This window comes from Eucyclogobius newberryi, unplaced genomic scaffold, assembly GCF_026437365.1.
Source record: "Eucyclogobius newberryi isolate DKJ021-1_F unplaced genomic scaffold, fEucNew1.0.hap1 SCAF_16, whole genome shotgun sequence".
Classification (NCBI taxonomy): Eukaryota; Metazoa; Chordata; class Actinopteri; order Gobiiformes; family Gobiidae; genus Eucyclogobius; species Eucyclogobius newberryi.
This window is the reverse complement of record NW_027315790.1, coordinates 23,509,144-23,535,145: the sequence shown is the minus strand read 5'-3', so window position 1 is coordinate 23,535,145 and position 26,002 is coordinate 23,509,144. Positions and strand designations below refer to the sequence as shown.

Genomic DNA, 26,002 nt, shown 5'->3' with positions numbered 1-26,002 from the left:
TAGCTCGACTCGCACGTTCAATTCAGAAGTTAAGACATGGTACATAAGCTCAAACACATTAGCTCGGTCGCAAACGCATTAGAAACAAACCGAGGCACTAAAAAGAGCTTTTAAATGTTGTGTTTGAGACTAGTCCCTGCACGGAAGAGCGCCAAAACAAGCCAACCCAAGACACCTTTTTTTTGCACAATCCACACATCCAATTAGCACTCCCGCCTTGCTTGATTCACATTAGATTGGTATTTTTAAATCAAGATCCGATCGAGGGAAAACGAAGTCACGAACAACAAATGAATACAACGTCCCTTCCATTTCATAACATTTCGAAGAGGTCTAAACAACAAGGTGGGAATGTTTTGTACAATGTAAGACTCCAGAGAAACACAAGGACATTTAATTCTTACTATCAGTGCCTAACATTATATTCTGCTTTAACTTGAGTCTTTGCTGATTGCAACCATTCAAACTGTAAATTCGCTTTGATTGCGGTTCACTTTAAAGCCCTTCTTAATTTGATGATTCTGTATCAAAACTTAAAACCCAAACAAGTTCCAGATCAGCTCATGATACTTGGGGAAACATAAGATGAAAGGCTACTATAAAAAGGACTGCTGGTACAAGTCCCACCTTTGTCAAGCTGACAGTGCCTGGATTCACAGGTGCTTGTGTGAAGAGGAAGTGTGAAGAGAAGATGAGGAGACAAACACGGAGCTAAACCAGGACTAAGCAGAGATAGACTTTCAATACAATCTCATTGATATCGGTTGAAAGATTATACGGGACATGAACTGCAGTTATTGCTGTTTAAAATTTATTCTGATATTTCTATTTTAACTATTTGCTTATTTCTAAAAGGGTTTTGTGTGAGTAATTTCCCTTGTGGATCAGGAAGGTTTATTTTCAGGTGAATTCACACTTGCATCACACACGCGTCAGCAAAATTGGAACTAGACCTGAACCAGGACTAGAACGGAATGTTATGTAAATTTGAGGGCTCAATATTTATCGTGTTCACCTTTTCGATGCACAGGCAGAGAACATTGTTAAATAACTTACCTGCTAATAGTATTACCTAGTCTTGGGCTAGCTATTTTTACTTTATTTTATTTTTATTTTATTCTATTATCATTATTTTATTATTATTATCTGATTTTATCTTTATTTTGTATTTTTATTATCGATTTTATTTTATTATTTTATTTATTTGAAACTTCCTATAATCTGTCCTTTCCTCCTGTTCTAATGCGTTGTAACAACGAAATTTCCCCTTGTGTGGATATTAAAGGTTTATCTTATCTTATCTTATCTTAACACATCCTTAATGATACTAACTACTTTACTACCGAACGTGGACAAGTGCGAACGCAGTTCAAGTCCAAGTCTAGGGGTGCTATAATATAACACAAAAATACATTTTGGACTAGGTCTAGCAGAGCTCTCAACCCGTCTTAGAGCTGGAATATATTTGGCTGAGTCTGTGTTACAAACGTTTAGTCCTGGTTATAAACTGACCAGGGACACAATGTTTAGCGTTGAGTCTGCACAGATCTGATTGGGTTTTATTAAGCACTTGTTTAAACATTGCATTGTCTTGATTGTCAAGTTGAGACCTTGAGGTTTTGTCCCTCATTGACAGTGTTTTAGGGTTATTAGGTTATTTGGTCGTAAAATTAGTTTTTTCTCCCAGCCTGGTCTTGTTTTAGTCCTTGTTTAGTCCTGGTCTGATCCAGGTTTAGGTTTGGGTTTAACCATGGCTTTTGTTGTTGTTGTTGTCCTGTAGGCTTTATTGGACAGGACAGATGAGAATAAAATGGGGAATGAGGGACAAGGGAGGACATGCAGTAAATTGTCGGAGTCAGGAATCGAATTCACGACACTGCGGCCGGCTGCACATGGAGCCTGGCATATGTGTGCCATGCAATTTAGTGCTGGTTTAGCCCTTACATGTTTCAGTTGTGATTTAGCCCTTGGTTTAGTCCTGGTTTAGCCCTTAATATAGTTCTGGTTTAGCCCTTGATAAAGTCCTGGTTTAGCCCTCGATATAGTCCTGATTTAGCCCTTGGTTTAGTCCTGGTTTAGCCCTTGATTTAGTCCTGGTATAGCCTGATTTAGTCCTGGTTTAGCCTTTGGTTTAGTCCTAGTTTAGCCCTTGATATAGTCCTGGTTTAGCCCTTGATATAGTCCTGGTTTAGCCCTTGATTTAGTCCTGGTATAGCCCTTGATTTAGTCCTAGTTTAGCCCTTGTTCAATCCTCAAATCAGATCAAAGGTTCTATTATGGTGAAGTCCTGAAATGGGCCTGTTTTGGCTCAGTTTAGTCTGTGATGTAAATAATTTGAAATCCCCGGTCTCGCCTCTGGCCCATTCTGTCTATAATAAGACATTCAGACCTCTCGCTCGTACTCCGACTTCACGTCTACAGTCTCTCTTCCCTCCTTTTTTCGCCTCGCACTGACACAGATACCTTTGATATTATATTCACTCTGTCTCGCGCACCCGTCTCTAATCCCGCCACCGTCTAGCGTTCCTCCTTCTTCTGCCCCTATCACATAAAACCAGGAAAAGCACACAACACACCCACGCGGGATTGGGCCTGTGATAAGATTAAGAACGCCGGCTAATCTGGATTAAAGCAGCGGGCAGCGTCCAAGTGTAGTGACGGGCACAGGGGCGGGTAGGTTCCAAGCGCCCCACGCGGGGGCAATACGGGGGCCAGAGATGGGGTATGTGTGCCAAAAAAACAACAAACACCTTATGTTTTCATGCTTTGTGAGGCCACTACATTGACTCACATTCATTTCATTGAGACTGATCATAACCTTTACTATGATTATTAACAGAGATCGACCAATATGAGAACGATTGCTGACGAATGGATGGACGTTAAGCTCTGCCGATATATTTGGACCAATATTTAGGACGAATATTGACCATCTTCCTCAAATACTCGCATTTAAATTTACTATAAACGCACGGCCTTGTTTTTTCCACAATCCTGAAAGAGAGCAGCGCAGGCCTGTTTCGTGGAGCGCTCACTTCGCACTAAAGTGGTCCTCAACCTTTTTCAGTCGCAAAACAAATAAGGCTACTCTCAAAAAGATGAAGTAGCCTTATGTCTAATGTTAGATTTCGTTTTCAGGACCTAGATAAATTAACTTGTTTGGCCAATAAATAGAAAACTATGTCTCGCATACATTAAACAGAATTGATGGTGAAGTCCGGATGTGATGGCTCAAACTGTTGTTAACAGTCGCGCCACTTTCGTTTTACTGTTGGAAGTTTAATAAAGCAAAGAAAGAAGCGCTCCTCTCGTGACCCCCAAGTTGAGAACCACGCAAAACAAAATATCAGCCTTTGTTGGAGAATCAAGTGATAATCGATAAGTTACAAACCTGAATCAGGGCGAGGTGACAACAACAGAAAAAACAGACACAACAAAATAGCAATAACTGTCCAAAAAAGTTATATATTTCTTATATAATTTACTGATATGATTTAATGGCAATTGACCTTAACATTACGCTGGAAAACAGGTTGCCAAGTTAACTAATAATTGTGTGAAATATATAGGCGTTTTTTTACTTATGTAAATGAGCAGTTTTACGATGCAAAGTCAATTTAAAGATGTAAAAATGAGCCAGAACAAAGAGTAAAATAAAAGCGGTGACCCAAGGTGACACCACAACAAGAATACCGACTTTACAGCTACATTTTACTATTTTGTGCCACAAAATGAGACTCCGTGTGTTTTCTATTATTACGTCTAGTATTTATTCTGACCGGTTTCATTACGCCTATATTTTAACTATAATTGCTTATTTTCCACGAGCGTTTTACGTGCAACAGTGTAATTTCCCTCGTGGATCTGTGAGGTTTATTTAAGTCCAAGTCTAGAGGTGCAAAAATATAACAGGCCGCTGGGGACACGGCTTTCTTAGGCGGCTGTTTATTTATTACAGGAGGTTTTTCTTCTGGAATCCAAACCGCTGTTCGACTAAAAACAATGAGGTTTCAGAGAAATTATTGTATCTTTTTCACCATGTTAAACTTAATTATGAGACACAAAAGGTGAAATACGTTACTTTTCCTTGTCTCCATGGAGATGCTACTGCTTTGCACGGTATGTTTCACAGTATGTGGAATCTACCGTATTTACTCAATTACAGGTGGTTTTCTTGCTTAAAATCTCATCACAAATTGAACTGCAAGCCGCCTCGTCTTTTCACACGTCTGATACTTAACTTGACCTTGTGGCATCGGCCCGTCTCCATGGAAACGGACATATTTAATGCCATGTTGTGGAAAATTCGGGATAAAAGATGGATCCTCCACCAGAAAAGTTACTAACAAGCTCAACCATCAAGGTTTTTGGTACATATCCTTTTTTATTTGCTGATGTACAGAACATAAAACTAAACATAAATGATGGTAGATCAATAAACAATGAATTATTCCGTTCAAACCTTTTTTTGTTTTATTTTTATTCCAGTGAGGAGATAACCAGAGGCAAAAAGAAAAATGTTAAGTTGAATTATTTATGAGCTGCACTTCAGTATAAACACCTTGAATTTGAAATGCACAAAGATTGTCAGAAAAATGTTGCAAAGTTTAGTCAAACGGTTATAAAAGTCCATCAATAGAAAGGCAACAACATGCGATTTGTTCAGTGTTCGGTTTAACACAATCACATATCAAATTACTGACATGCATAAGGGGATGTTTGTATGTTGTTGACATGCATTGATATAAAGTTTAGGCTTTATTTACTCTTTGTCTCAACTCAACGATCAATAGAGTCTGAATCTCAGTGGGACTTTCCTGGGATACAGTAGGTTGAATTAAAATATCCCTGGCCTCTACCAAGACAAAAACAAGGGTTTTCAAAAAGGTCTGGACCTAATTAAAGAGTACAAACAACAGCACATCAAAACTGGGACTAAACCCGGAACTAAACCTGGACTAGAACAGGGTCAAATCAGGTCTATATCAGGACTAAATTGGGGTTCTGCTCTAGTGTATCCTGACTATGTTTATCCCTTTGAAAGATAATTTTAACAAACCAGCAGGGATATGTCGAGCTAATAAAGATGGTGGTTTAGTCTTCTAGGTTAATCTAGGTTAAGATGTGAAATGTGAATTATGATCCATGTTTAGTCATCATGGTTAAGTACTGAGTTAGTCCTCATCTAGTCCTGCTTAGATTATTATCCAATCAGAAAGCAGAATGAGCTGGTGACTTTGTTCTTAGCAAAGACTCAAAACCCCAACACTTTCACATAAGACATGTCCATACTAAGTCATGATGATTACTATATATCGGTTCAAAGGGGTTTTGGGAGGCTCATCATCTGATACTGATTCTTTGCACTTGAAGGTTACTTTTTAATCATTTTTGTGGAGAGTCGCAACTATAGCTTCAATGACTTATTATGGACAGGCCAAACTGAGACTGAGCATAACGTGAAGACAATCTTTCCCCAATAAACAGGTTAAAGAACTGGCAACTCAGGTTTAGTTGTGGTCCCTTTTTAAAGCCAGCAAGAGCACATACTTTTAAATTGTCATGGAATTAGACATACACCGATGCTATTCCTTAACACATAGAGAACACAATTCAACTTAGAATATGAAACAACACAGAAACATCAGACATTTGTATGGCATGCATGGGAGAAAACGCGGGGACTGATCACGCAAGCTGTGGTAAGCAGCCTGCGTGATCCTCCTGCGTCTCACCCCCGCGTCTCACCCTGTTTTTTCCCATGCTGGTTGGTTTTATTAGATATTCTGGAATAGGCGGGTCACATTTCTCATTGGTCAGCCTCACATCAAGGCACATGGTATTTTTCCGTAGAGATCAAGCCTGCAACTCTCCCCCTAGGGTAAACATCCTTTGGCCCATCTTTACGACCCCTTCACAAATGCAGTTTGTCACACACCCGTTCTTCTCTTAGACTAATGATGCAGATAAAATATCACTATTATGCAGATAAAATACATCACAGAAATATACTCATATATTCACATTTTATCACATAAATTAAAGAAATATATATATCTGACTTACAAGTCCATCGATAACAAGCTGAACAACTAAATGCGGCAGGGGAATATTTCTATGAGGACGAGACAGAGGTGATGATGTGGTGCCCTCGGTGACAGTCAGTTAACTGTGGCTTAACGAAGGTCTTAATTATGGAGCGTGTGACATTTCGGCCGTTCCTTGGCGCATTGATCCGCTGTGATCGGTCAACGAGAGACGACGTTATTGATCTTTTAAGCCCGAGCTCGAGGTCCAGCGCTGGGACGTGCATGCACAAAATCCTCGCTCTGTCCTCCGCCACCTGCTGCTAATATGGATAACTATCTCCTTATGCATTCGATTGATGACGCCAATTAATAGCAAAAGATGGGGAGGACGCGAGAACGGCATGTCAAAACCGTCCTCTATCAGTCAACGCAAATGTTGAGTGCATAGTAATTTTACCCGAGTCGGATTTCAGTGTTGCATTTGTAATTATCATCATCTCTCTGGGGGTTTATAGAAGAGCAGCAAAGGACCTTGGAACAAAAGCAGTTGACAATTATTACAAGCAACAAGGGCCTGGTTTGTTTCCTGTTTGTTGACTTGAGATTTGAGCGATTACGTAAAATCGTGACGCTACATTTTGTATTCATCTCCTCTTTGAAGCCAATTCACAACAGCATTTTAACATTTTAATAACATAAAACTAAGGGTGGGCAATAGTGACAAAAAATGATATTGTTTTTTGGGAGTATCTTGAAAACGATAGTCAGAGGATAAACCCAACAGAAATGTAAAATATGTCGTAAAACGTGTTTGTTGGGGTTTAATTATCAGACCAATGTGAAATGTCTAAGATAAATAATCACAAAAGAGCAGCATTATCACCTTTATATGAAAGTAACATCACTTTTCGTAGCATTTTTTCTCCATCAACAATATACTCGACATCAGAATTTTGCATATCTTCAAAGAAACATGCACAATGTTATCCACGTTTTTTTTGTTGCCCACCAATACATAAAAATGAACGATAATAATTTATGATTTTACTGCTAAAAGATTGACGGGGAAAGCCAGCTGTCTTAGAAGAGATCATCAAAAGGTGACAAAACCTCCATTAGCAAAGCAGCGTGAGGGTCAACTGCTTTACACATGGTTGTTATAAACACGCTTTATTTAAAAAAAAAAAAAAAAACATGGCTTTTATTAATCCTTGGAACAAACAAAGGTGACAATGACATATGTTTAATTATACTTCACCAATGTCCTTTTGAGGCATCATTAATTAGATTTTTAAAAGCTTTGCATTATTGAGGTGGAAAAGAAGACGACACTGGGCAACAGAAAGTACGAGCAATAATATATACTGATATATGACTTGCAAAGAGCTCGTGGCTGGCTGTAAAGAACACATCAAACATTTAAATAACATTCAAATCCCGGCCTGGCCTTGGTTAATTTTACATAATCTCACCGTGTATTCACAATATAGTGGTAAATAATAGATAGAATGTTTTATTTCAAGTGTGGGCTCGTGTAATTAACAATAGAGCGATATTAAATAAAACAAAAGTGATAAGCGCATGAATCAAAACCAAGATTCTTATCATGCCCCAACATCAACCAATTCAATTCTGTCAAGCAGCTTCATTGTAATACAGCCCGTTGAAACCTGTTTTAATGGATAGTGTTCATCTCCACAGTTTGTTTTATTATAATTTCAAACAATGGTACTTACTTCCATGTTTAATAATGACTTAAATGGAAAAGTCAAAAATTACTACTAAGAATACTGCTTTACAATTATTAAAAAGAAGATTGAAACCGAACGAAAATAACACTTTATAATAGATACACTTTTATAAGCCTTAATAAAGCATGAAGAAAGACTTAATTCATTATGAACAAATGGTTTATGAAGAATTATGCAGGTTTAAGCCTGAATCTTCTTAGTAAACAATTTGTTCATCATGAATTAGGTCTTTATTAAGGCTAATTAAGGTGTAGTTATTATAAAATGGAACGAAAATCTATGACATTTTGGATGCTGACTTTATCAGCCTTTTTCAAAAGTGAAAACTAGGCATATCAAGATTTATCGACAATTCGGGAAAAAAATATAATCTAATATAATCTAATATCATTCTAACTAAAGAATGACAAATTAAAACAATTAAAGCACTTTATCCCGACCTCGAACAGGAACAAGCGGTAGAAAATGAATGAATGAAGTAGCGCTTTATAAATAAATACGCTTGATTAATTAAGTTGTTTGGAGGAAAGACTGAAATGAATAATTGTTAAAACATGTTGTCTTTTCCCCAAAATTGTGAGACAGAAATGCGGTTATTGTGACAGAGTGGAAACAAACTTGTAGAGTTGACTTTTTTTTCTTTTTCATTGATGTAGTTTGTGGCCTCTGACCTGTTTGAATGCAACTGTAAAATCCTATGTGGGCTTTTTTCTCAGTTGGAAACACAAACACTAAAGGGCACGGCTTTGGTGATAAGGAGGATGTGTGACAGATGGTGCGTGCAGGAGAAATGAATAAGAATACACCAGAGGGGGGAGAAAAAGAAAAAGAAAAAGAAAGAGAGGGAGAGGGAGAGGGAGAGGGAGAGGGAGAGGGAGAGGGAGAGGGAGAGGGAGAGGGAGAGGGAGAGGGAGAGGGAGAGGGAGAGGGAGAGGGAGAGAGGGAGAGGGAGAGGGAGAGGGAGAGGGAGAGGGAGAGGGAGAGGGAGAGGGAGAGGGAGAGAGGGAGAGGGAGAGGGAGAGGGAGAGGGAGAGGAGAGAGAGAGAGAGAGAGAGAGAGAGAGAGAGAGAGAGAGAGAGAGAGAGAGAGAGAAGTCGGGTGAGGGGGTCGGGTGAGGGGGTAGAAGGAGAAAAGAGAGAAGAGAGAGAAGGGGGTAAGAAAGGGAGGAGAGAGTGGCAGGGAAAGAGGAAAGAGGGGAGATAAAAAGGAGAGGCAAAGAGGGACAAAGTGGAGAAAAAAAGGAGGGAGAGGAAAGCGAAGGCAGGTTGGAGCGAGAGAGAGAGAGCGGGGAGAGAAGAGAAGCAGCGGGGCAGGTGAGCGAGAGAGAGTGGCAGGGAGGGAAGAAGAGAGATAGGAGAGGGAGGGAGGAGGAGGGGAAGTGAGAAATAAAAAAGAGGGGAAAGATAGGAGAAAGAGCGAAAGCGAAAAAGGACAGGAGAAGGGAGGATGGAGGAGAATGGGAGAGCATGAGAATGGGAATACAAGAGGAAGAGTGGAGGTAGAGTGAGAGCGAGAAGAGAAGGAGAGAAGAGAAAGAGGAGAGAGGGTGAGAAAGTATAGAGAGGGAGGGAAGAAGAGGGAGAAAAAAGAGGAGGGAGAGAAAGAGAGAGGAGAGAAGACAAGGGGAATAAGAGAGAGCGAGGGGGAGGGGGAGAGAAAGTGGAGAGAGGGGAGAGAAGATGGGAAGAGGGGGAACATGTGAACAAGAAAGACAGGAGAGGAAATAGCAGAAAAGAAGAGGGAGAAGAGAGGAGTGAGAAAGAGAGGAGAGAGAAGATAAGGAGGTGGGGAAGAGAGTGGGGGGAGAGAGGGGTGAGAAGGAGTAAAGAGTGAGAAAAGCTTTAAAAAATGACAGGAGAGGAGAGAGGGAGAAAAGAGGAGAAGTGGGGATGACTGACAGGAGGAGATAAATAAGATAGAGGGAAAAGAAGAGGCGAGGAGGTGAGGAGAAAGAAGAGAGATAAAGTGCAAAAAGACAGGAGAGGGAGAAAAGAAGAGAGAAGGGAGAAGAGAGAAAGGGGATAAGAGAGGGCGAAGAAGGAGAGAGATCAAAGAAGGAGAGAGATCAAAGAAGAGGAGGAAGAGAGGAGAAAAATGAGAGATAAAGCTTTAAATAAAGGCAGGAGGGATAGAGGAGGGTAAGTGAGGTGAGAAGAAAGGGCGAGAGAGGAAAGAGCAGAGAGAATAGACGGGGGCGATGGGAGGAGGGAGGGAAAGGGAAATAAACAGGAGATAGATAGACAGATATGGGAGGAGAGGGGAGAGGCGACATCATCCAGGCCCTGGTGCCACTCCAGATCGGCACGGCAACCATCGTCATGACAACCCTGTGATGAGAGCGCGACACAGAAGTAACACACACACAGCCAGGTACAAACAAGTGGCAAGAGAGAAAGAGAGAAAGAGAGAGAGTGGCTGGGGGGGAGAGAGAAAGGGGGGAGGAAACAAACGAGGGGACAAAGGAGGCTTCTAGGTCGGGAGATTAGGAGTTCGTCAATAACGCGCGCGGCCCTCGAGTGAGCGGCAGCAGCGAGGTCCACGGACTGTATTTATACGTGGCCTTATGTTCAATTACGCCACGGCCACGCCTCTCCATGGTTACCGTTGCCATAGGAAAGATCAATTCCGTTCTATTTGAGATTGCGTATGAATCCGGCGACCGTTGCTGCGCGCGAGCCTTTCGAAAGGAAAGCACGTGCACGATGTTTGTGAGGGGGACTCGTCGTGTTTGGATATGTAGCAAATAATGAGGACCGTTGCCATGGCTATTCGAAATATATCCGTTTTGAATGGGGGGGGGGGGGAAGGAAGTCCTCAAAACGTGGCAGGAAGCTGAAACCCATGAAGAGAGATCAGGATTGTGTCGGAGAATGTTCCGTTTTCCAGCCTCATGTTAAAACAATGAGGATTTTGAGATGCTAAATACTGAAGTTGGCGTAAAAAGTATTCCGACACTACGGATGTATTTATCAGCGATCCGGCAGTTTGTCGTCTTGTTCCGCAGCTCCAGTTTATTCTCGCTTATGTACGTCTATTGTCGTTTGGCACGTCCGGTTGCGAATGGAATGTTTTTGGCGTCGGATCTCGAGCTGCGAGGTTTGCAGTTTGCTAAAGAAAACACCTCAAATGACAAAGCTTTGCGCACAGATGAGAAGCTTCGCCGTACATTTCCGCACCGACGTAGCACAGTTTGCAGTTTGTCCTCGAACCCGTGGGCCTATAATAACAAAAGTACGAGTCGGAATACTGTAGAGTATGACTGTAGCACACGCAGTACACCGAAGGACGCCAAAGTATACGGGAATATGGCGAGCAGAAGGGGAAGGATACGTCCCATTCAGCTATTGAGACGTGCCTAATTGAAACGTACGCGTCATGAAAAGCTGTATAAACGTACCGAGCTATAGATTCAGAAATACAATAACAAACTCAGTGTGTTGATGCAGCCGGCAAACCGAATAGCTGCAAATGCATTGAATGAAACGGTGCGGCATAAAGACACAGACTATGAGCGGCTCCGGGGAGAAAAGCAAGAGACGGCGCCTGTTGAATGCCTCGAGAGCAGATGCAACCAGAAACAAAATCTCTCGCTCGGAGCCTAACACACAATTTACCGTCATTTTCCCTCTGTCCCCTCCTCCACCACTCTCTTTCTCTCTCTCTCTCTCTCTCTTCTTTCCCCCTGCTGAAATCCCCCTCTCCGCTCCCTCTGTCTACAGCTTGTTTACAAAATCGCTCCTAAATTGTGCACAGCCACATCGTGCGTGGGTAATACGAGCAAAAAAAAAAGAAGACGACGACAAGCTCGTTTTATTCCGATTCCACTTGCAGAGATTAAAAGGGGGCTGTGACTCGCACCGGAAATACAACTGTGACTGTGAAAATGTGTCTCCTTTTGTTTTTACAGAGAAAAGCCCAAAAAACGTTGAATACGACACGAGATGCATCAGATATGCACGGCAGAAACCAACTCCAATACACAGTTTGGCAGAAATTATGGCTAAACTGGACTTCATTAGGATTAACTCAAGATTATGCTAAGAAATTCAGGTGGCTCCATCATACGTTCAGATAGATGGAAGATAATAACATGTACGTCAGGTCTATGGGGACTAAACCTCATGAACTGGACTGAACTAGCTCCAAACCAAGTCCTAGTCAGGTTGAAATGAACTCAAATAAAATTAGAATAAGGGTTCTAACAAGGATAAACCAGGACAAAACCACAACCAATCCAGGAGTTAATGTTATCAATTCGCTAATGATTTCTTCGTTTTAGCTCGTATGAAATATACATATTTTAAAAAATTGGCAAAAACCCTTTTTTATCACGCTCCCTGTCTACTCCTCTCCCTCTTTCCCCTTTCTCCTCTCCCTCTTTCCCCTTTCTCCACTCCCTCTTTCCCCTCTCTCCTCTCCCTCTTTCCCCTCTCTCCTCTCCCTCTTTCCCCTTTCTCCTCTCCCTCTTTCCCCTTTCTCCTCTCCCACTTTCCCCTTTCTCCTCTCCCTCTTTCCCCTTTCTCCACTCCCTCTTTCCCCTTTCTCCTCTCCCTCTTTCCCCTTTCTCCTCTCCCTCTTTCCCCTTTCTCCTCTCCCTCTTTCCCCTCTCCCTCTGTCTACAGCTTGTTTACAAAATCGCTCCTAAATTGCGCACGGCCAAATCGCGCTTCGCCAACATGAGCAAAGACATCCCCGTTTAATTCCTCTCCCATTTGCAAAAATTATAACCGCTCCTACGCCTTGCTTTTCACTACCTCACAACAAGCTAAAAGAAACGATGCTGGTAAGAAACACTAAACCGGGACAAAAAAAACACACACAGGCTGTATCACGGGCATGACTCGACTAAAAAAAAAAACACACACACACAAAAAAAAACCACACATTACGGTTCGTCCGCGCGGGTCGGGCCAGCGCTGCCTGACGCGACGCGCTTAATCTTCCCCACTCCCTCGGGATTTCACTGGATTATGAGATATTAAACCCACAGATTATCCAATCACATCGCAAGTCGACCCTCGGCAATAATGCACGACCTCGCAGCCTCCAGCATCTATAAGTAAAAGGCTGGAGAGTGTCTTTAAAAGGGGCAGAGTATCTGTTTATGCCGGGTCACTTTCACGGCTGCAAAGGGGAGGATGTCTGCACCACTTTCCATCTTGTGGTAATGTTTTTGTATTGAGTCACCACAGTGCTTTTAGTGGTTATATATACAGGAGTATTTACAGTGAAGAGAAAAAAAAAGGCAAACTGGTATAGGTTTTTGTAAGCATTTCAGAATTAGAAATGCATTTACAGACAGTAGAAGGTGTAAACTGTAATCTGTGCATTTCTATTCCACATTCTGGACGTTTTGTGCCGCAATAATGATATAATTGCAATATTTCAATCTACTTTTTGACACAACTATACCAAACAATATGTACATGCTTTAATTATGAGTCAAACTGCATCAAAATAAAAACTAAACAGACAAAACCAAGACTAAGTCAAGGCTAATTAAGGCCAAGGGTGAATAAAACCAACCCTTTTTGTAGCATTTTCTTTATTTAAAACAGCACATTTCAGTCGGATGGACGGACTTTATGTTATTGTGACATGTTAGTTGTGATATTGATTATTGCATTAGTTGATAAATAATACAGATTTGAAAAAAAGATATGCACAAGCAAACATTTTAAGATTAGGTATGAAAGTGTGCATTGTTGATGCCAATTAGATCGCAAAATACTTCTGTCTTCACATTTAATGGACATTTTTTGCGATAACATTTGTCATTTCAGAGTATACATGCTTATTCAGAAGCATTAACACTTGAGAAAGGACCAAAATACTGAATACACGAAACACACCCATTTCTGAACACGTCTGTTGAGGTCTAAAGCACACATTTTGAAACCAGTGTGTCGGGGAACACTACTGTGCCTTGAGGGAGTCCTTTAATGTGCTAAATTGCCATTTTTGAGCCAAAAAGAAAAAGACACAAAAGCGAGCGTTGATGCAAAATTCCAAGCACCAGACACAGCGACATCAATGACATCAGACATAATTCACATGTCTGTAATTGGAGGTCATTTGATAATGTTTTAGTGGACGGTGGGCCTTTTCACAAACAACAAAAAACGACCCGAAAACGGCTGAAAAACAACGGTCTAAACACGACCGACGGCCATTCAAATTGCAATGCCATTCATTTGCAGTCCTATTCTGTGTCATAAACCTATCATTGTCGTGTGTATTTCTCCTCCTCCTTCACTGGATGGCTGGATGGACGGATGGAGGGGGGGAGTGTGAAGGCGGGTGGGGGGGGGGGCTTCATCTGGGCGGAGCCAAACGGGACACAGCGCGACGCACACACTCGCAGCAGCAGCAGCAGCAGCTACAAAGACTATTTTTTTTCCCCCACCTCGGCTCCATCACATCACAGCGGCCGGCCATCGCATCGCCGCCGTTACCTAGCAACCGCATCCCTGCTAACCCCCAACCGACTCCCGCCTCCCCTCCCTTGCCCTCCGTCGCCGCGGCAACGTCTCCAAGGCAACCAGACCTGCGACCGTAATCAACCTCCTCCTCCCCTTTTTACCCACCCATCGCTTTTCCCTTCGCTCTATTTCCATTGCCGCCGCTTTCTTTTTTCTTTTTACGTCTTTTTCTTTCTTCCTTCCTTTCTTTTCTACCTATTCTTTTCTCTCGCTCACTCTTCACGACAAAAAGCACTCAGGCCCAGTCGGGACGTACTTCACAGAGGGGTAGAGGGGGTGAAGAAAGCACAGGTGGAAATTGGTTGTATTCAGGTAGTGTCTGGTGATGTCAAAACCCCAGATGGAGGACAAGGAGACGGATAAATGAATAGTGAGGAGGCAATATTTTCAAAAAGAAATATGCAAATAGAGAATTGAGCCTTTTCCTTTTTTTTAGGATTTTGTTGATTTAGTCAGAATACAGGAGGACAAGAATGTATATTTTGATGTTTTTTTGGATGATTTATTGGATTTTTTGAGATGTAGTGTTAAAAACATGTTTTTAAACGTACTTGTTTGGGTTAATTATCAGACAAATGTGAAATATCTGTCAAAGGAATCACAGTGCAGTGTAAAAAAATCATCTTATACCATCATTTCAAAGATTACCGCATTCATTTTTTCCATTTTAATCTGCACTTTTTGCTAACAATGTACTGAATATAAAAATGTTGCATGTCTTCAAAACAACATTTATGATATGATCTAAATGTTGTTATATATTGCCCAGCTCTGAGTCAGTATGCAGTACTAATCCCGTGGCTGGATGTCGGTCCATTGCAATATTTCTTGTGTGTGATGATTACCACCTATATTTATCGCAACAGTTCATCAAACGAAAATCGCTTTGGTCAACAGCGTCACCGGTAAAACCTGAACCTGAGGCCCAGTAATTGAAGAAATATTGCCCATACACCAGGTCAAAACGTCAGAGGAATGTGACTATAAAACAAATTTATGCAATCTTAATTCTCAAACGCAATTCCACAACAACTGACGCCAAAAAGACTTTGAATTTGACAAAACGGATGAAAAAGTGTAATTTAAGAATTTGCTGTTTATATAGCAATGCTTTCAACAGACAAATCTCCCAAAAACCTATCAATATCTACTTTAGTTGCACTGAATATGGTATAGAATATTGGTTTGTTATCCTTTTTTGCCATTTTTCAAACTATCAGATCATTTCTGCCTCGATCTATTAGGTTTGAGCGCACGACTTACACCTACATCTTTTCATTTTTTTTCCTCCTTTTCTTTTGAGCAAACAGACCTCGACCCGTTCACTTCACAAAGCCGGTCGGTGGATGAAGAAAGCACAGGTGGATATTGGTGCTCTGGCACAATAGAACAGACGCTTTTACAGCCTGGACTCGCCGTGTTTTATGGAGATGAGGCGCGTGGCTTCTTTCAGGGGACATTACGACTCGAGGAGGATCTACTGGTGGTGAAAAGGGACAAACTAAATAGACACAAAAGAGGGAGAGAATGATGGGGAGAGGAACAAACAGGTCGCACGAATCAAAGGGAAGATATAGCGTTTGTCTGATTGGCTTTTTGAGGAAGGAACACGACAGGATATTTTTGAGTCGTCTTTGATTCGCTGTGAAAGGCCGCGTCCTTAAATAGACATGAGTCATGGGGCATTACCTTCAGACTTAATGCACCTCAACATTTCTGAAACTCTAATGTGGATGCGGAGAACTGTAATATGATAAAACTGAAAAATGTATTAGTCAGAAGATCTGCTTTTTCTACTTCCACTTATTCATCTGCTTTCGATGTTCAAACCTTTCATTGTTACGTATCAATTTAGATAACGACAAATGTTGGATTTTGCTACATAATAAAGAAATCGACCTGAAATTGAAAAGTGAAGTATCAAAGGAGAACATTCTTTTTAATAAAGATGAATTTGTATTTCCAAAGTTCTCCATCTTTTCACACCAATTACCACATAAGAAAGAACAAATCTCCCCAGATCTAAACCAGGACTATTCCAGGTCTAAATCTGACTTAAACCAGGTCTAAAATAGAACTGCATCATTGCCACAGTCATTCAAAGCAAAAACATTCCAAAAGAAAGACAAACATTTGGATAAAAGTGACTCTAAATAGTGTGGAGGGGCTTGATTACCTGGTCTAGTTTAAAATGCTATTAATGATCTTGAGAACATGGTTCTAATGAGGCTGCCAACTGAGCTAGTGCACCAAAAGGGTTATATTTTGTAAAGAGATTTATAGTCAACTTTCCAAAATGCTTCAACTTAATCCATAAATACAAACCCCTCCAGTGGGCCTCCATTAAAAAAAAAAAAAGAGGAACATATTAGAGCTGCACAATACATTGTAATCAAATCAAAATCACAATTTGAGATCGAGCAATTATCAAATCGCGAAGACTGCAGTTATTTAGAGAAGATTGTCCTCTGGAAAGTCCTGATGAAAAGACCGTTACAAACACGTTCTGTAATTGATGTGATTCTAATATTAATGTATCGGTTCATATTTTACAGTTTTCTTAAACGTTGAAAGATGGAGTTGTCAACAATCAGAATCAGAAAAGGTTTATTGCCATTGCCAATGAACAGAATTCACAAAAGAACTTGCTTTGGTGAGTCAGTGCAACATAAAACAATGAACAATGATGAAACAACCTATATAAGTCAAAAAGAAAAACAATTCAAATCAATTAAATGCGCAATTCGATTTCCCCCTCCAAAATTGAGCCGCCCTCGAATATATTCTGCACATAAAATCTAAATCCACAGTCTAAAACAGCACCTCTCCTTGTATTATTTCAGCCTGTACACTAAATCAATCAAACACAGAGAGAGAGTGGCAGCAGGGGCTTGTACAGTCCGATAATATTGAATCAATGATCCTCTGTCGATGTCTAAGCCACTTCCTCGACCTGTCTCTCCTCCCTGCAGGCTTCACTAGTCCGTCCGGCAGCTGACAAGTCTCCAAAACAGCTTTTTCCCTTCCCTAGTTGAGACAGCCGGTCGACAAAAACCCTCCAAAGTATAGCGAATATCAAAGAGTACATTTATAACAAAACTGGAGTAGACTTTCAATTGTTTGGTCTGTTAAATATTCATGTCAAGCGGCGTTTGACTCGCCTCACTGGAGCGTCAGAGGAAAAAACAATTGTACAGAATAGTCTTTTCCTCTTCTCCTCTTTTAATTCAAGCTTTTTTCACACCGCACGTCAGTCAGCGCCGTCTCATTTGGTCACTAGTTCAAAAAGACTCTAATAGGTTGCGTTCACGGTCAAGAAGCAGGATGTCAGAAACGCGGTTGGAAGGCAGAGGCTAATTTTGCTTTTCGACCAGTGGAGCTCCAACAAAAAAGTACAGGGTGATATAGGACTTTCTATACGTCGCTGAAGACTAAACCCTGATTTATTATATTGTATTTGCTCCCTTTTAAGTCATGCTCATAATCTGATCCAGGCACAATAATCAATTCAGATTTGTGGCAATGTTCCGGGTTTGATCTGTGATATGTCAGAGAACAAACGCTTGTTTTGTTTAAACTCTTTTGCCAGACTCAATCGATCTCAATCCAACACTATGGGATCATTGAGGGTGACATCATTACAGTTTGTTTGCTCCACAGACACAAACAGCAGAAATAGGGACTTTGCCTGAACCTCCAGAGGAAATCAAGACTTATTAAAGGACAGAAATGGTTTCACGCTTAAGGATGTACCCAATTTTTCAACAAGATTGCTTTTATTTTTAGAACTAGAATTATAGTGGCAAGAATGATTTGAGAGGGAAATCAGGGGCACATTTATTGGTTTTATGCAGTTTTAAATGATCAAACTGTAGTCTACAAAGCCCTGAAGCAGATTAAAATCTACCAAAATGATTCATGTAGAAAATGGAACAAATTTACCGCGCATCAAAACATAAATAACCACACACAACAGTGACGGCTCTAATAACAAGACTACCGCTATACAACGGAAATAGAAGTAGCTTATCGTTGAAATGTGGGATCTTATAGAAATCTGCTTGAACCTCGACTCAACAAGGACATAAAATAAAACAAAAATATATCAAGCTCAATGTGGCACGACTCAAACATTGCAAACATTTGTGAGCTTAACTCTAATCTAATAAAGACACAACAAGGACATTAAAAAAAAGGAATAGAGGGGTTCAGTTGAAATGCATTTGGACCCGGCTTACTTTCCCCGCATCATCAGCCTCACCATCCCCCATTTAAAAAACAGTATTCCTCCATGACAGATGTCTGTATTTAAGCAGATAAACCCTCATGAGTGCGCCCCCTTTTCTTACCCCCCCAAACCGCCCTCATTATGTAAAACTTTCATTCATTTCCGTCACCCCTCCCCCCCGAACCCGCTCCCTATAGCCCCCCGCTTCGTTTATCCAATTTCAGTCTAATTCACACCCATTTGCCACCTCTATAAATCCAATCTGTGTTCATCATTACGTTGGGACCAAAGTGACGGGTACAGGACAAGGATGAGACGTTTTCTTGTCATTAATGTTGATAGTTGCATGCAGAACAAGTCGAACAGAAAGAAGTATCATCAAAGAGAAGCTATGCATGTTGGTCACAATGATCAAACTTTGCTTGGAAAATTTGATGACTAAAAAGGCATTCTTATTTATTTATATAAAAGTAGGGACTATTGTTGTCACATCATAACATTTCAAGTTTGATTTTGATATGCCGTACAGTATACTTGATTCTTTACCAATTTCAATTCCACAATGATAATTATAAAAATATCCTTCACTTTTTTTATGTGGTCTAGTTCGGATTAAACTCAGAACTATTCCAAAACTATTCAGAAAAGGTCAAGTTTTGTCCTGTTTATGTGATATCGATGCTCAAATCGGTATGTAGTTTCGACATTAGTTTTAGCATCAAGTAGCATCTGATTTATATATTTATGACAACTCCAGTAGCGACTAGAGATGACCAAACTAAATCTGGACTAAACACCACAAAACTACTAGACTTAATTATAATAAACATATTTATTAAATATTGCCGTAAAAATACCTGAAACAATCTTCAAGCAGAATGTTTTTCTGTGTTCGAGTAGTTTAGGATGTGGCAAACCAATCATACGCTTGGAAAATCAACCTCTAAACCAAGTAATTCTACCTTGATAACCTCAATAGCAGAACATTGTATAGAGATACAAACCTAAAATCAATGTTTCAGGCCTTATCAAATGCATGGAGGCTCTTTCAAACTTATGTCACATGTAACATCCGAACGACTCGCTGTATGATGTGTGGTCAATATGTAGAACTCAGTGAAAACAGATCTAAACCCACAATCATCTTTGAACATGGCATTATCACATGGCACTGGCTTGAAATGTAAAGCAAGTGCAGCTGCAGACGGCCATACAATTCAGATCAATAGCCACAATAATATGTACAAATAAACGCTACTGGAGTTTCTTAATAAAGGGACACATAAAGGTCTTCTTATCTCATATATAACAATGCGATAAGAATAACAAAATCCTTCGCAAAGATGATCACAATCTGTTTTGAACCCAGTTGTAGAGTTTGATATGACAGACAAAACAAACGACACTGGACATACAGAACATGGCTGGAGTTTTTCATCTACATCACCTCGTCCTTTACCTACACGCGTCTGTCTGTTCACTTATGCAAATGAGGTAAATGCATGGCTGCATACTTAACTCTCGATATATTCATCAAGCTGCGCACGCTAGCTCTGAGGCGCGCTAATTGCCATCATCATCACCGCGGCGATCGCTGACACGTCGCCGTGGAGGTGCTGCTTACATCAAGTCACGCTAAAAGGTTACGATTTTGCACACGCGCACGAGAAAAAGAAAAAATGTAACGCGTGCATCTGCTGTCCGTCAAAACCTCACGTCAACATGCAATAAAAGGTGAGCTACGGGCGGAATACTAAATAACATCAACATAACATGTCCTTTAATGGCTTTGAAGGAAATCGTTTTGTTGTGATGCATTTTAAAGCAAATAAGAGACAGAATAGGCGGCATTGGATGTGAATATTACAAGCATTTATTAGCTGTGACAGTTTGACAGGCCGCGGAAAAGCTCTCAAAAGGGTGAGGCGTTTTGTCATTTTATTTCAGCCCAAACGCTTATGGAAGAAAAACGCCGGGTACATAAGATTGATATTTTTAATAGACGGAAATGTACACCACTATATAACCATTTCACATCACTTGAATAAGGCTTGTACATGCTTAATAGGCTGAATTAATAATAAATAGGCACCATTGTGAATTATATTCGAACGTAGACTGGCAATCATTGGGCGCAAGAAGAGAACAGCTCCGCCCTTTGTTTTGTTATTTAACACGTAAGTTGACAATCAGATCAAGTATTCAACAATCGCTTCTTATATTACAGTCGCACCGTGTCAACACTGAAATAAAGGCCTGCAGCAACTTTGCTCCCTGTCTGCCAAAACAAAACACAGACTGTTTAAATTAGATAACCCCATGCTTTTTAATGGATTCAAAGCACTTGTTAAAGATTACCCACAATGCCACTGCTCTTGCTTTGCATGATTGTATTTCATAATGCATGTGTAAGTGTGTGTTTATGCATTTTGTTACCTTATTTAATGTTTTATTGACATTTTATCAAGGTGATCTGTGTTACTGTTTGTTGTCATGTGTTTTGCGGCGATCAATACTTTCTATCATTGAATACATACATGAATAATACGTAAATACAAATGCAGCTGGAATACAGAGTCAACCTATTCACAAGAACAAACCATCAATATGTTCGATATATTTCTACAGAAACTATCTTGACAAACTACTACTTTATGCCATTGACACGTTAACTCTAAAGCAGGATAATGTACAATAAAAAACATGAGCAGCAACACATAAAAAGCAGAAATAATCACTTCAATAGTTGGTTGTGTCTCTATTGAGTCATAAAAGTCACTAATTTGATGCGCTACAACGAAAAGCTCACCATACGACAAAGTAATAAGAATATTCAAGAAAAGAGCAAGAAAAAAGGACACTCATTATAAACACATAATGAGCCTTAAAATATATCATAATTTATTGAACGATAAGTCGATATAGTAATCATCTTGACAGGCCAATTCATGGGGTTGTTTCTTGTAATAAGTGCCATATTGAGGACTTTTGGCCATTTAAAAAGGTAGAAAGCTTAGTTTTGAATTGTTAATTGCGATGAAAACGGTCCCGATCACTTAGAAAGGCATTGATAAAAGAGAAAAATGGACAGGCAAGAAAAGGAATCCAGTTAGCAAAGGATTTGTAAAAGCTTTTAATAATTTGACAGTGAAATTTTAGAATAAAAGTAAAACATATTGTATTGAAATGTCCTTTATGGTTGCATTTGCAGTCTGAGTTGGAATAATTACATGGCTTTGAATGTCAAATGAATCCTTTCGCTTAGGTAGGTGGCTGTTAAAACACTTGATATTACCCAATGCCAAAAGGCCATCATTTCGTTTAAATGTCATAAAACCTTAACATCCACAACGTGAAATGCAATATGATTACAGATGCCATAGTCCACAATGTTCTAGGACAACTGCTCGAAAGGGGCATAAAAAACGAATACTTTTACAAAATGCAGATCAGCTTTATTAATTATTCTGACGTATCGATATTTAGACATTTATACAAGTCGACCAAAACATTTAATGGAGAACTAGTTGTTTTATTGAGATTGCAAAGCTTTTATACAAATCACAGCTGAAAAGACGAGGCATGTTGAGTGTTGGCAGGAGTTCTGGGAGTTAATTGTGAGTTTCATTGCCTTTTAAATACAAAAATGTGTAGTTTACGAGTACTTTTCATGTATTACTATGGTTGTATTATCGAGATAGTATTGAGACATAGAGAAAGACATACATCTTTGCAATACCTTGGAAACGTTTTCTACGATGGATCCCTCCTGGACCAAGTGAGATTACACCCACTTGTTCCTAGTAATAGTTTTGATACCTTTTTCTAAAGTCTATCGCCGACCAAGGATTGCTTACGCCCCTTTGAGTGTAAAACAAATGACGTGCTGTATTTTGAATGCCCAATCGCGGCTTGATGATTAGGCTAAAAATATAACATTTCAGTTCAGAGTATTGACGGCTCTTCATCAGCAAAAACTCAAATCCAATAGCTTAAAATACCACATAATAACAATATCGACCCTTGCCCTAATAAAAGAAACCCAATACATTTACACTGGCAGCCCATGGTTCAAGTGTAGCTACAGCTGAAGACTGGGAGCACAAATTAGGGCTTTCTGGCACTCGCACTTCCCTCTCCGTATCCTGAGCAAAAGCAGCCGCGCTATATTTAGCATATGCATTTATTTCAGACTATTGATAAACGTCTGCTGCTCTCCCCGAGTCCTTATGGCTGAGTAAATGTCAGGCTTAGTCAGATCTCACACTCAAAAAGGGGGATGTTTCCACTCGGACTTCAAACCACACAGCTAATAATAAAAGAAAATGAATTGGGAAAATACAAGCTCCTCAGGTTGACAGAGCTGCGCCAAAACATGAGAGGGTTTAAAGAGGTCATTCGCTGAGAAACGCGCGTGCAAAACAACAAATAATATAGACATCAAAGACAGTGCTCACACATAAGCGACGACTCAAAAGAACAGAAAATGTGTCTAGTTCAGGGGTAAATTAGCTTTGTTTTTGCTTTTTTTTAAGGGGGACTGGGGAATCTCGTTGCATTTTTAAGTAAGCAAGTAATGTGATTTGCAATATTTGTTGTCAGTCATCGGATTTCAGCTTGTAGTGTGCATTTTCAGCAATTTCGACTGCTAAACTAATCAGGTAAAAGTAAGATATAAAGAAGCTTGTGCATTTCAGAGGTCTAAACTACAGTCAGACCTGTCGCGATAACACAGTTTGAAGTTTGATGTATTGAAACTAATTTATGCCACTGACAGTAACTCCAAAGCAGGATGATCCCAGTAAAGTTGTAAACCCTTTTCTAAACGTACAATATTGTATATAAACACAAGTTGCAATCAATTCAGCGTGAGAAAACACTAAATTGTGAGTCATACAGGTCTTACAGCTCAAATCTTATTATACGAGAAAAGAAAAGAAAAAAGGACAAATCCCACAAGTGCAAAGAAAAGGTTTCTTTCTTTTTTTTGTTTGCAGAGGCAGCCTTTGTGATTTGATAACTGTGTAATCATTTCTATTTGATTGCGTTACATTGTGCTGCTGTTACTCAGTTTATTTATTAGTGAGTGAATTTAGATGTATTCTTGGTCCATTTGGTCCATTTTCCAATGTGGTTTTAAACTACAAATGGCAAATAAACTGAAAAAAATCCCTTACAACACTCCTGAATATAAACTAGATCCCCATTGCATTACTCATGTTGTCCTTACGAATGAAAAGTACATGTATTTATTGAAGTACCAGCCATAATTGAAAACCCTAATAAATATTTCAAACCTAAATTATTTGCAGTCTTACTTTTCGTTGCATATTCTAAACATTTTCAAAGACACACTTTTTTTTGTTGCCACAAAAGCTCTCTTCATTAAACCACCTGCCCGGCCCTTCCCCCGCGCGAGTGAAACAGTGGCACGGCCCACTCAAACGCAATTGTATTATTAAATCACTATTGTCTTTAAAATTAACGGATTGCCGGTGACGCTAGTGCGGCTTAAGTGTCTCAGAAGAGGTTTGTTTGTCGCGTGTTCAACAGTTGTGACCCTCGGCGTTTACTGTACGTGTGGAGTGCAGAGCTGGGAAGTCACCGGGGATTTCTGGATTTGAAATGTGCCGCGCGTGGCTCACAATATCGATTCATGGCGACAATACGGCAAAAGAAACATTTTTAAGAGTCGACCGCTTCCGTTGTATTTCACAGACCTGTTTATCTATTATCTTTTCGTCTGTTTACATTTGTGTACATTTGCAAATCTCTCTTGTTCTGCTAAAAATACTACACATTATTCCATTTGCTTTTCATCGTGTTGTAAATTGTTGTTCTATTAAGCTAAGGTAATAAAAGGAACATGTTTGGCTTGGAAAAAAGGAATTCAGTTTGGTGAAACGTACCCAAAAAAAACATTTATCATCAAATTAAATACCGGGATAATCAAATGTTGCTTTATCATCACACTTGAATATACATTTGCAAGACAAGGTGAAATGTGAATTAAAAATATCATTGTTTTGAGAATGATTTCAGACATTATAAACAACTAAAGCTCAACAGGAAAAGGGAGGAAAAAAGGGACATCAAGTCAATAGGTTCGTCTCACCAAAGGAAAAGAAACGCAGCCCGATGTCATAAACAAGTAGCTATAATATATATATATATACGACAGGCAGTGGGCAGCACAGTCAGAGAGATATAGGGCCCCTGGCGTAGGCTGCTTTGGGGAAATTGAGTTAGAATGTACAGCCGTAATTGCTTGATTATTAACATCAATAAGCGGCACACATAATTTAATTTCACGTCTCAATTGGATCAGCAGAATGAAAGGCTATAGCAGACTTGTGTGTGATTCGAAAGACAGACTTCAATCCATTTGGTCTACGATGTTTTGACAAAATTTGCACAATTTTATTCCATTTGATAGGAACTGTATAAATCCCCCCCCATGAAATACATTAAAATGTGTTTTGACCCAGTGTTTGGGTCAAAATGAGATTGCTGTGTGCTGTCTGCATCTAATTGCAAAGTGTTTTTAGGATAAACTCATCGCGGGGAATAATTAGGATAATTGGAATGATTTAACAAAGTGCAAACAGTTGAAAAGTTCTGTTTTTCCACATTCTACCTTTTGAGTCATCATATTAGTTGACTATTTTCCACTTTAAAGACAATTTATTCAGACAGAAGATGAACGACTACCATTAAAAATATAAATATTGCTTTTTTGTCTTTATTCTGGTGACAATATAATGACATTCAATCAGGAATGCGCTAAAATACTGCCTGTAAATGTGATGGTTGAGGTTTGAGCATCGCAAAAAACGCCACACAAGCGCTACGAGAGAACACCGCAAGTTAGTTTTATTATAATTATCAGCTCTTTTCGCCGCAGTATATTCAATATTTTCATTTTGAATGTCTCTAAAAGCAACAATTGTAAGTAAACTCCATATTTCTTTGTGTTGCAGATTCAAGTTTGCCGTGTTTGATCCCCGGAAAGATAGAACGATGTCGCCAGCCTCATCTCGCACTCCTCTGCCAGTGCGAATTATTACAGATCCTCCCCCCCTTTCCGTCACATTCACACTCTTCTTCTTCCTCTCGCGCTTTATATACTCAATACTCGGTCTGAGATGGGCTCTTTTACCTGTTCCATACAACGCGAGGACCAGGAGCCACTTGGAGACTGCCATCTGCTCAACCCTTTCATTATTCCCGGTCATTGTTGTGTGGAGATGAATTGGGAATAAGGAAGAAGAAGCGAGAAAGGAGAGAGTAGAGTAGGCTGCACTTAGGAATGCACGGTACATAAAAAAAAGCACTGGTAGTCAACAGAAAATATGCAAAACGTATACATTCAACTCATTTTAGGTAGAAATTCAAGTTGCGAATATAAAACTGAAAGGGTTGAAAGGGCATTTAGTGGTCTTAACAAGTCCTGACAAAGTATTGGTTTAGTCTTTCTTAAAATCAGTTTTTATCTGTTTATAATTAGTGTAG

General features: G+C 39.9%; 1 protein-coding gene across 7 annotated transcripts in view; it reads right to left on the bottom strand.

The window, feature by feature from the left end:
• Positions 1-26,002, bottom strand: part of LOC140362035 (CUGBP Elav-like family member 3) — a 68,570-nt gene that overhangs the window by 31,285 nt on the left and 11,283 nt on the right. The window lies entirely within an intron of this gene.